At 44.2% G+C, this 10876-nt stretch overlaps 1 pseudogene; it reads right to left on the bottom strand.

Annotated features, from left to right (window-relative positions):
• Nucleotides 1–8613: 8613 nt before the first annotated feature.
• LOC101718739 (glutamine synthetase-like) lies at nucleotides 8614–9899 on the bottom strand (annotated as a pseudogene).
• Between the last annotated feature and the right edge of the window lie 977 nt (nucleotides 9900–10876).

The following is a 10876-nucleotide window of genomic DNA, read 5'->3' as shown; positions in this document are numbered from 1 at the left end:
TTCGTTGTATGGAGTCTATAAAGTAAATGGGCAGTAGTCTGGATTCATTTCTTAGAAGTGGAAACAAAAAGTCTGAGGAGAGCATGGCTTCTCTCCACGGCCCCCAAGGAATAGTGGAAACCATGGAAACAAAACGTTCACAAGTGGATGAAGAAGATGTGGTTTTTTATACAATGGAATACTACTCTGCCATAAAGAAGGATGAGCTTCAGACATTTATAACTGAATGGATGGACCTTGAGACCATACTCTTAAGTGAAACAAATCGGACACACATGTTTAAATACCACATTGTTTCTCTGGTGTGAGAAATCAAAAGTGGAAACAAGGACTGAAATGCATGATGGATGTTGGGAAATGGGAAGAAAGTGTTCAAATGGGAAGGGGAACAAGGGAGGAGGGAGGGAGAAAGGAAGGAAGGGACAAGAAGAAAAGTGAAAATAGAAGGGAAAAATGGAAACAAAGCTCTTTGCACATGGGGAGAGGGGGCTTGAGATGAGAATGGGATAAAATGAAATAAAAATTATTAAAAAAAGAAAATGTTCAGCTCTGCTCACAAGTGGGTCAATGGAGACAAGTCTGTTGCTAGCAGCATGTCGCAGCTCCCAGTTCTCACAGATGACCGGACCGGTGAGCCTCTACTGCACAGAGGCTGCACCTATGCTCAAAGCATAGAAAAAGGTGTAGAAAAACACATTCCAAGCTGTCAACATTTGTTTTAGGTAGAGGAGGGTACAGGAAAGAGAAGGATGGTGGGAAAAAGAAAATGAATGAAAACTTTCTGAGCATGCAAATAGAAAAAGAATAAAGATGTATGTTTGTTGCTAGCATAGTTTAGAATGGCACAGACGTGAATAACTGAAGTGTTTTGGTATAGATTTCTGTTAAAATAATTATAGAGCATAGACAGGGGCAAGAGCTCAGTGCTAGAATGTTTATTTATAGGGCTGGGATTTAGTTCAGTGGTTCCGCAGCCTGCCTCGCAAGCGCAAGGACCTGAGTTCGATCCCCGTTACAAAAAAAAAGAAAAAAATTTGTAGAATGTTTGCTTAGTATACAAGGCCCTGGGTTCAATTTCTGGCACCACACAAACACACACAGAATGGTGGCACATTCATACTATCAAAAAACTTATTAGCGGGGCTGAGGATGTAACTCAGTGGCACCGCCCCTACCTTGCAAGCACAAGGTCCTGAGTTTGATCCCTGATACTGAAAAAAGAAATTGAAAAAAAAAACTTATTAGCTGTTAAAATGATGAAGAATATGTATCATTATTAATATGAACTGGGTATTCTAGAAACTTTTTTTTGTACCAGGGATCGAACTCAGGACCTTGCGCTTGCCAGGCAGGCACAGTGCCACTGAGCTAAATCCCCAGCCCAGAAATTTTTGTTTTGTTTGTTTTTTGACAGGGTCCCTCTAAGTAGCTCATTCTGGCCTTGAACTTATGATCCTCCTGCCTCATCCTCCTGAGTACTGGATTCCAGGTGTGCACCATGATTCCCAGCTAAAAAATATTTTTGAGTTAAAAAAAAAAGATTATATGATTGAAAAGATTGTGCATATAGTATGAGCCCAGCCCTAGACCAGCTCTTCGTTAATTTATGTTAATTCAACACAGAAGGTACTTTTTCTTCTTTCTGGTCTATTCTTTTCTTTTTTGTTTTTTTTTTTCTTCAGCTTAGATCTTGCTCTATTACCCAGGCTGGCCTTGAACTCCTGGATTCAAACAATCCTCCTGACTCGGCCTCCCAAGTAGCAAGCACTACAGCCGCACAACACTGTGCCCACCTTGGCACTATAAGGACAGTGTCAAGGGCTGTAGGATGAGGTGTACGTTTTCTCTTTATTTTTACTTCATTATATTTTTATAAATTATATATATATATACACACACATATGGCGGGTGGGTATGGTGCTGAACATTGAACTCAGGGCCTCACACATGCTGAGTAAGTGCTCTACCCTGAGCTAAACCCCCTGCCCTAATATGTATTTTTAATAAGTAGATTTTTTGTTAATAATAATAATATTTTTTTGTTGATAATAATTCTAATCTGCTTTGAAAGAACATTTTCTCACTCACTGGACTTCATCTCTGGCATTTCCCTTCCTTTATTTTCTCAGTCTTTCTAACACCCATTTGCCCCCATCTGCCACTGGTGCACTGGGCTGCTTCCTGAAATACCCTATGGGGGAAGACAGGTCCTGCTGTCCATCCTGGGCCCCAAAATAAGCAGCCAGAGTGTTTCCTCTTCCTAAAGGGGAAGCAGAAGCTCCTGGTGAGCAGAGGGAAGGGCGAGCCCTGTCTAGACCATCATCCAGGGGGAATTCTGTGCACACAGTTCCCCATGGAAATCCCCAAGGCTCAGTGCAGCTCTGCTGACTCAGGCCGCCCATCCCAAGGGTGCTGAGATGCTGGCCAACCTGCCTGCACTGCGTGCATGCCCCGCATCCCACCCCTCCATCTCCAAAGCAGAGCTTGTTCAGCAAGGGGAAGCCATGCAGCTGGCCTCCTGCACAGAGCGGGTGTTGTCCCCAGCCATGGGCCCTGCTTGGAGCTCATCCTTGCCTCCCACCCTGGGAACATCACTGGCCAGGGTGCAGGCTGCAGGACTCTAGGATCAGCTGCATTTGGCTAGTGCTGGGACACAGCTTCCAGACCATTACTTTTTTCTTTTTTCTTTTGAGACAGGGTCTTTCTGTGCAGTTCAGCCTGGCCTTGAACTCACTATGTAGCCCAGCCTGGTCTTGAACTCATGGTGATCCTCCTGCCTCAGCCTCCTGAGTTCTGGGGTTACAGGCGTGCAGCACACTGCCCAGCCAGTCCAGACCATTTATGAGGGAAAAAATCGAGTAGCGATTCTCAACCTTAGGTAGTTTGTCCCTCAGTGTATATCTGTCAATGTCTGGTGATGATTTTGGTGGCCATGAAAGGAGGAGTATGTGTGTATGTGTTACTGGCATCTTGTGGACAGAGGCTTGGGATGCTGCTTAAATAGTCCTTACTCCACCCTCACTCCCATCCTGCCACTCTGCCCCATATGCCAATAGTGTCAAGGTTGGGAAAACCCTGTCTGAGGTATGCTCTGTGCTTTATATTTGCAAAGAAAAGGGACTCTGGAGAATCTAAAGACTTAGAGTTCCACAAAAAGGAAGACCCATGGGGGAGAGGGGTTTCCTAAAGGGTAGAAGCAATGTTTCCAAGCTGCTGGCTGTCATCAAAACCTTGGTATACCTCTATTTCAAAAGTATTCTACGGCAATTGTCTTAGAAGTGCTTCTCCTTTTCTTTTAAGGAAAAGAAAAGAATGCAGGAAAAGGAAGATGGAAAGAGAAAGATCGGGATTCTACCACTAGTTTTGCTCTGATTCTGAGGACTTGATGATTAAAAACACTCACCTGTCAGGAATCCAGCAAATGAAGCAAAAGAGTGGGATTTGTATTAGTGATGTTAATCCTGTGGTTGTCTGGAAGCTTGGAGGTATCTTTGATGATATCAACACAATGATTGATCCCAGAAGCCACCACAGATTCCCAAATATGAGGATGTTCAAGCCCCTTGTACAAAACATTATAGTACCTGCACATAACCCACCCACATCCTCCCAGCTACTTTAAATTATCTCTTTATTGCTTATAATATCTAATCAATGTGAGTGGTCTTATATTCTCTTATTTAGGGAATAATGACAAGAAAAAGTCTATCTGCGGTCAATACAGATGAAAAAGGTTTTATTTTCAATTCACAGCTGAATCTGTGGATATGGAACTCACAGACAGAGAGGGATGACTGCACACGGTGAAATGGAAATTTAATAACACTCTGGTTCACTTAACTATATACAGGACATGTGTTAGCTTTCGGTCACTGTGACAAAATACACAAGAAAAAACAAAAGAAAGAAAAGCTTATTTTGGCTTACAGTTTTAGAGGTTTCAGTCCATGGTTACTTGGCTCTGTTGCATTTGGGCCTGTGGTGACAGAATACATCATGGTAGGAACTCTAAGGTATATCTCTGGCAACTCCTAGAGCCTATAGACTTTTGCTTCAGTGCTTAGAATTGAACCCAGGGCTTTGCACATAGATAGCCAAGCTACACTCCTAGCCCATTGAGCCCATAGCTTTTGTGAAGATCAAACGAGGAGTAGCTGTTTACCTCATGGTGGCCAGGAAGCAAAGAAAGGGAGAGGAATAGGATGAGGGTCCCAATGACCCAATATCCTCTTGTAGGCCACGCCCCCAATGACCTAAGTCCCTACCACTAGGCCTCACTTCCTAAAGGTTCCACCACCTCTCAGTAGTGCCACAGGCTGGAGACCGAGCCATTAGCATATGAGCTTTGGGGGACATTCAAGATCCAACTTATCCTGGCCTCCAAAGGTTCATGTTTATTTCACAATATAAAATGCATTTAGTCTGTCTCCAATGGTCCCCAAAGTCTTAATTGTTCTAGAATCACTCAAAAAATTTGTCTCTATCCTAGGGAAACAATTAATACATTTTTAGTTGTAAGTAGAACAGTTATATCATGTAAGGCAGACTTCCTATTTTGTCATTGTCTATATTTGAAGATTAAGTATAGTTTAAGAAAATGTGTTTGGGTATCAAGTTAACAAGGGATAGCTGGCTGTTGTGGCACATGCATGTAACCTCAGCACTTAGAAGGCTGAGGCAGGAGGACTATCGTGAGTTCAAGGCCAGCCTGGACTACATAGTGAGTTCCAGGCCAGTCTGGACTACATAGCGAGACCTTGTCTCAAAAAAACAAAAACAAAACAAAACAACAACAACAAAAAATAAGGGGCAGATTTGTGATGGTTATTCTTGGTTGTCGACTTGACTAGATTGAGAAGTGCCTCAATCAGATGGCTATGGTTGTGTTCACGTCAGTGAAAATTAGGATTAACTATGTCAGCAGTGATAACATTTGCCAGATATTTGCTGTGCTTTTCTTTGAAAATCCTGGGCATTTATTTGGATATATTGAGTCTGTGGTACCATACTGTTACATGTCCTCTTCCTTTGACTCCTTCTCAAGAACTGATTTGGCTAATAAGCATTTACTGAGTCCTTCCAACATGCCCTGCTGTATGGTTGCCGCTGTGGATACACTCAGGATGTGGATACTAGCCTGAGACTAGTTTGGGATTTTGAGACTGAAGGTTTGAAAAGATGACGTTCCATCTAATGGAAGAAGACACTAAATGAGTGAGTGGGAGATGGACTGGTCTGTAAGACAATGCCTCCAGGTGTCAGATGATCAGGACATCGCAGGGGAAAATGTCCATGAACTTGTTGGAGCCGGAGCGTTGGCTCTCAGGTGAGAACAGGAGCTCAAGGAGTAACTGTGGACATCTTCCATATAAAGCTGAGTCCACAGAGATGATCAAGGATGGACCTCAGAGCAATTCAGAGTGGAGGGAAAAGAGGAAGAGAGGAAGAGAGAGCAAAGGAGATAAGTAAGAACAATTAGAGGGATAAAGGTGTTGCTCAGTTGTAAAATGCCTGCTTATAATATTCAAAGTCCTGGGTTCCATCCCAGCGTGAGCGCGCGCACGCACACACACACACACACACACACAGTGTCAAGGCTTCATATCCTCACATTGAGAAAAGAATGTTGTGATGTAGGGCAACTGATCATGCTACCTTGCCCCAAACCATCCCAACCTTAGCACTGAAAGCCCACATCTCAGGAAATATCTCAGTCCTGGGCAAACTGGCCAGTTGAGATGATACCAAGTTGGGGCACCCAAAATGACTAGTTCAGCAGCCAGTAATATTGATACATATCCCCTAAGAGACCACATTTTAGACGAATCAGACTCTGCATTTGCCACATCCTCTGGGCATGACCTTGGCCCAGACACAGGCCAACGTTGATAAACTGAACTAGTTGGATCCAATCTTTAAAAACTTTTGATCACTTTTGAGGTTTTTGGCCTGGAAGCATTTTCTATTATAAAATACAGTTAGTCAAGGTCATGTTTGGTTCAAGTACTGTTTCTCTCAATTGCCTTCGCCCAAGTGGATGCTTTTCCTGGAAATTCAGCTGTCAAGATAGAGTTGATGGCCTTTCAGAAAAGAAAGTAAACTTCAAAATTGACACACTTGATAGAAAGATTAAAGAAAATTAGCTCACTCCAGCTGTGGTGGAAACTGCAGTGATTTGGAGAACTATAAGGTATATCCCTGGCAACTTCTAGAGCCTGCAGTGCTTGGAATTGAACCCAGGGCCTTGCAAGCTGCAGCCCCAGCCCTAGGGAGCCCATAGCTTTTGTGAAGACCAGATGCATTCTACTTGAGTTAGCAGTTGTCGCAAAGCTCTTCTTCCAGTAGTATCTTGTGGTGCTTGGAACTGAGGTGAAACTGAACGATTTTCATGATGTTTTGGTTTTTATTTTTTACATGCTTCCAGTTCTGCTCATTTCCTCTAAGCTGGAATCCAAAAGCCAACAGTTTTTGGGCCAATTCAGCCTATGAATGTGTTTTGTTTGGCCAACGGGGTGTTATTTTGAAGTTCTGAATTACTTGCCATCATTTAAAATCCAGGATATTTCACATAAAAATCTGAATTTCCTGCTTTTCTTGAAAAAATGGGAAGAGCTAAAGACTTGAAGGCTGCATATCCACGTGGCAACAGTCAGCAGGAGCTGAGCAGCAACTGCACCCCCCCTTTGATGCCTCATCCCCACCTGGCTGGCCACTTTCCCTTCCTTTACCTACCAGGCCCATTCCCCAGACTCCACAGAAAACGAGGCTTCCAAAATACTTTGGTCATTAGTTCTGAACTACTTGCCTTGACCTGTTTCCTGCCCCACATCCCAACATGTTCCCAAGCCTTGGAGGTTCTGACGTCATGACTGATTTCCTGTTTGTGAATTCGACTCATCCCCCTGGCTGGACGCCTGGCATCATTCTTCCAGGTTACTGTGCTTCCTGCCCATCCTGCTCCTACCCCCCTAAATCAGGGAGACTCACCCATGTTCTATGCTGTTGGCAGACTCAAAAACCAAACCACAGACACCCCCACTTGGTTTGCTCTCACTTTGTAGCTGCCCCTGATCATATTTCCCACTCCTTATTTCTATCAGGGCCTACCTGGCTGCTGACCCTCTGGCTTTCTCTTCTGTTTCCATTCTTGAAATCATGGACTTGATCTAATCACACAGGTCAGCTTTTCTTGTTTCTATTCATGGCCTCTCTCAAGAAGTACCTTGAACTTTGCTTGTGCCTCTTCCTACTCAACAAAATCTCCAGCCCTTAGAAATATGTCAACAGATTAATACAGGATGCTATAAGAAACAAATCTCCAACATTTTGGTAATGTAACATAATGCAAGTTCATTACTCACATAACAGTCAAGAGTGAGTTTTCCTAGTGGAAAAATATTAGTCCATTTTTCTGTTGCTATAACAAGCTTGAATTGTTTATTTATTTAGTCTTTTATTTGTTTTGGTTTTGATTTTTTTTAATGATTTCTCTATGTTAGATTGATCTCAAAACCCTGGACTCCAGCAGTTCCCTCACCTCAGCCTCCTGAGTGCTGAGACTACAGGCATCACTATGCTCAGCCCACAAAGATAATTTATTTGAAAAAGAAATTTATTTGGTCATGATTTTGAAGTCCAAGGGCATGGGCAACAGCTTCTGGAGAGGGCCTTGTGCTTCAACTCATGACAGTATGTGGGCATTTGTGCCAGAAGCAACTGAAAGGGGCGGAGCTCAATTTATAGCAACCTACTTTCCTGAGAAAGGGATTGATTTCTCTTAAGAATCTAATTAGCCTTGTATGGTGATACCTGCCTGTAATCCCAGCACTCCAGAGGCTGAGGCAGAAGGATCACTGTTAAATTTGAGGCCAGCTTGGGCTACATATCAAGACCCTGCCTCAAAAAAATAAAAAACAAACAAACAAAAACTAATCACCGGCCAACACCACAACAGTGACCATTAAATTTCAACCTGACTTTTCTTTTCTTTCTTTCTTTTTTTTTTTTTTTTACTTTTTCTTCTTTGAAGGTAGGGATATCCATCAGTTTACTCAGCTTTGTGTTCCTGGGGAGTGGGGGGTGGAGCCCCAATAGGGGAGCATTGCAGCAAGAAACCAAGGAAGGGCATTCCTCCCTGACCTCCAACTGCTCTTCCTTCTCTAATTTCTACTTTTACCTTCGAAAATAGAGCTTCCCATCAAGAGAGATCCTCACTTAACCCAAATCAGGTCTTTCCCCTTTCAGCTACCCTGAAAAATAAAAATCTCCTCCCCTGGTGTTTCACGAACACATCTGCTCCGTCTGGATAGCTACACCTACTGGACAAGCACACTTGAAGGGGAAAGTGGTTCGTTTCCCTACCTGCGTCCCAACTAATGCCTTAGAAAGTTTCTGCAATAGGGACAGAGCGGGTGGATGGGTGTGAAAAGATTATGAACTTGACCCCTCTTATCCTGGCCAAAGAAAGAAGATTGCCTGAGCATGAGGAATAAAAAGACCTTGATATTACACCCTTTGAGTCACAATGGAGACAAGTAGGACAACTGGAAGATAGGGAAGAGCTGGAGGAGGCAAAGAACTAGGAGGGGCCCGACGGCTGCAAGTTTAGTCCACTTAGTTTTTGTGCTGGAAGGGCTCATCACCAGTCTCATTGAGAAGACATGTGCGGATGAGGGCTTCTGTCACAGCAAAGGGGTCACAACTGGCAGAAGGGTGACGGTCTTCAAAGTAACCCTTCTTCTCCTGGCCAACAGTCCAAGGAATGCAGATGCTGGGGCTACAGTTGGTTGCACCAGCAGAAAAGTCATTGATGTTGGAGGTTTCATGGAATCCAGTTAGGCTCCAGCCATTGTCCAGGTCCCCCTTGGGATCATAGACACCAATGTGGTCCTGGTGCCATTTGCTTAGTTTCTCGATGGCTGCCTCGATGGACTTCAGACCATTCTCTTCCTGCATGGCTTTCGTGCTGAAGTTGGTGTGGCAGCCTGCATCATTCTAGTTCCCTGGAATGGGCTTAGGATCAAAGGTTGTTATGGCTCCAAAGTCTTCATATACACGATGCAAGATGAAACAGGCCACCCACAGATGGTCTCCCATGGAGATTCCTTCACAGGGCAGGCATGACTTCAGCATTCGTTCCTGTGATCTTTTTTTTTTTTAAAGATCCACTTTATTGAAAAGCATTTACCAGAATATCTGTGTTGATTGAGAACTAATGGTCAATCTCTCTCTCTTTTTTTTTTTTTGGTACTGGAGATCAAACTCAGGACCTTGTGCTTTCGAGGCAGGCAGCAGAACCACTGAGCTAAATCCCCAGACCTCATCCCAGTAATCTTGACTCCTTCATACAACCAGGCCCAATAATGAGTCTCCACAGTATCTCTGCCATAGGCTTTGTCTGTTCCCACACCACAGTAATATGGACTTTGGGGCCCAGGAAAGCCTTTGGAAGGCCAACCAAAGGGGTGGCCATCGGTCCCCATCAGAGTATATTCCTGCTCCATTCTGAACCAGGGGTGCTGGTTGCACACTGTGTCCATTATCTATTTACAGGTGTGTCTTAAATTGGTCTCTATAGGCTTTTGGTTACATTTGAAAATGTCACAGAACACTAATTTATTGGGGTCTTTGCAGAAGGAGTCCTGAAACATGGCAGCAGGGATAAGGTACATGTCATTGTTGGAGCCTTCAGATTGGAAAGTGCTAAACCCATCAAAATTCCACTCAGGCAACTCTTCTACACACTTGGATTCACAGTCCAGGGTGCGGCTCCTGCAGGGCAGTTCTTTTCCAGTACCATCAATCCAGATATACATGGCTTGGACTTTGACGCCCTGAGGCAGTGACGTGTATACCTGCTTGACGCTTTTGCTCAAGTGGGAACTTGCTGAGGTGGCCATAGTGAAAGATGTTCCGGGCGATGAGCAGGAGCACAGGAGCTTCGAGAATGAGGCGAGCAGAGCAAGGCTGATGTTTCGCTCACAAGCCCTGCACTTCTCCCATTCTCCACTCTTTGTTTTTTGCTTTTTGTTTTTTGAGACAGTGTCTCACTATGTAGTTCAGGCTGGTCTTAAACTCACTATGTAGTCCAGCCTGGCCTTGAACTCAGCAGCTCCTCCTGCCTCAGCCTCCCAAGTGCTGAGATTACAGGCATGTAACACCATGCCTGGGTCAACCTGACTTTTGCAGGGGACAAACCATAGTGAAACCATAGCAAAATACAACACCCAGACTCCTTCCAGGTGTGGTTGTGCCATTCTTGAAAGCCTCAGAATCCTCTTTTCCAGCAGATGGCATAAAGGAGAGTGGCAAGTGCCACCCCACCGCTGGGCAGTGACGCATATCCCATCCACTGGCATTCCGCTGGTGAGAACCACTCAGGTATCCCCACCTAAATGTCAGATTCAGGAGATGTGTTCCGTGGTGAGGTGTCATCCCACAGTGACAACATCCTATAATGGAAGGGGGCCTTGAGCTTTGGACCCTGGCTGTCTCTGTCACATCACCCAGTCCAAGCAGAAGCTTAAACAGTGCATTCTTTGGCTGAGCTGGTACTAGTTCCCATTCAGATTAAGAAGGAAACTGCATGTTTTTCTCCAGCATTACAGAAGCCCTCAGAACTCTCTCTAGCAACTGACAGAAACTCAAATCAGCCAAAGAAAAAAGGATGCGTGTTGGCTGTCAAACTGGGATATTCAGGTGACCTAAAGTATAATTGGATCATCCAGCACCCAAACACTGACACCAAATTGCTCTTTCTCCATTTCCATGTCTTGGCTGAATCTTTTTCACCTGCAGATTTTCTCCACATGACAGGGAAGGTGGCTGACAGCTGCCCTTGAGTCACATCCTCCCAATTTCATGTTCTGAGTGGCAA

This window comes from Heterocephalus glaber, unplaced genomic scaffold (assembly GCF_053883595.1).
Source record: "Heterocephalus glaber isolate CG9 unplaced genomic scaffold, H.glaber_assembly_v1.0 deba00001608, whole genome shotgun sequence".
Lineage (NCBI taxonomy): Eukaryota > Metazoa > Chordata > Mammalia > Rodentia > Bathyergidae > Heterocephalus > Heterocephalus glaber.
This window is presented reverse-complemented; position numbering and strand designations above follow the sequence as displayed.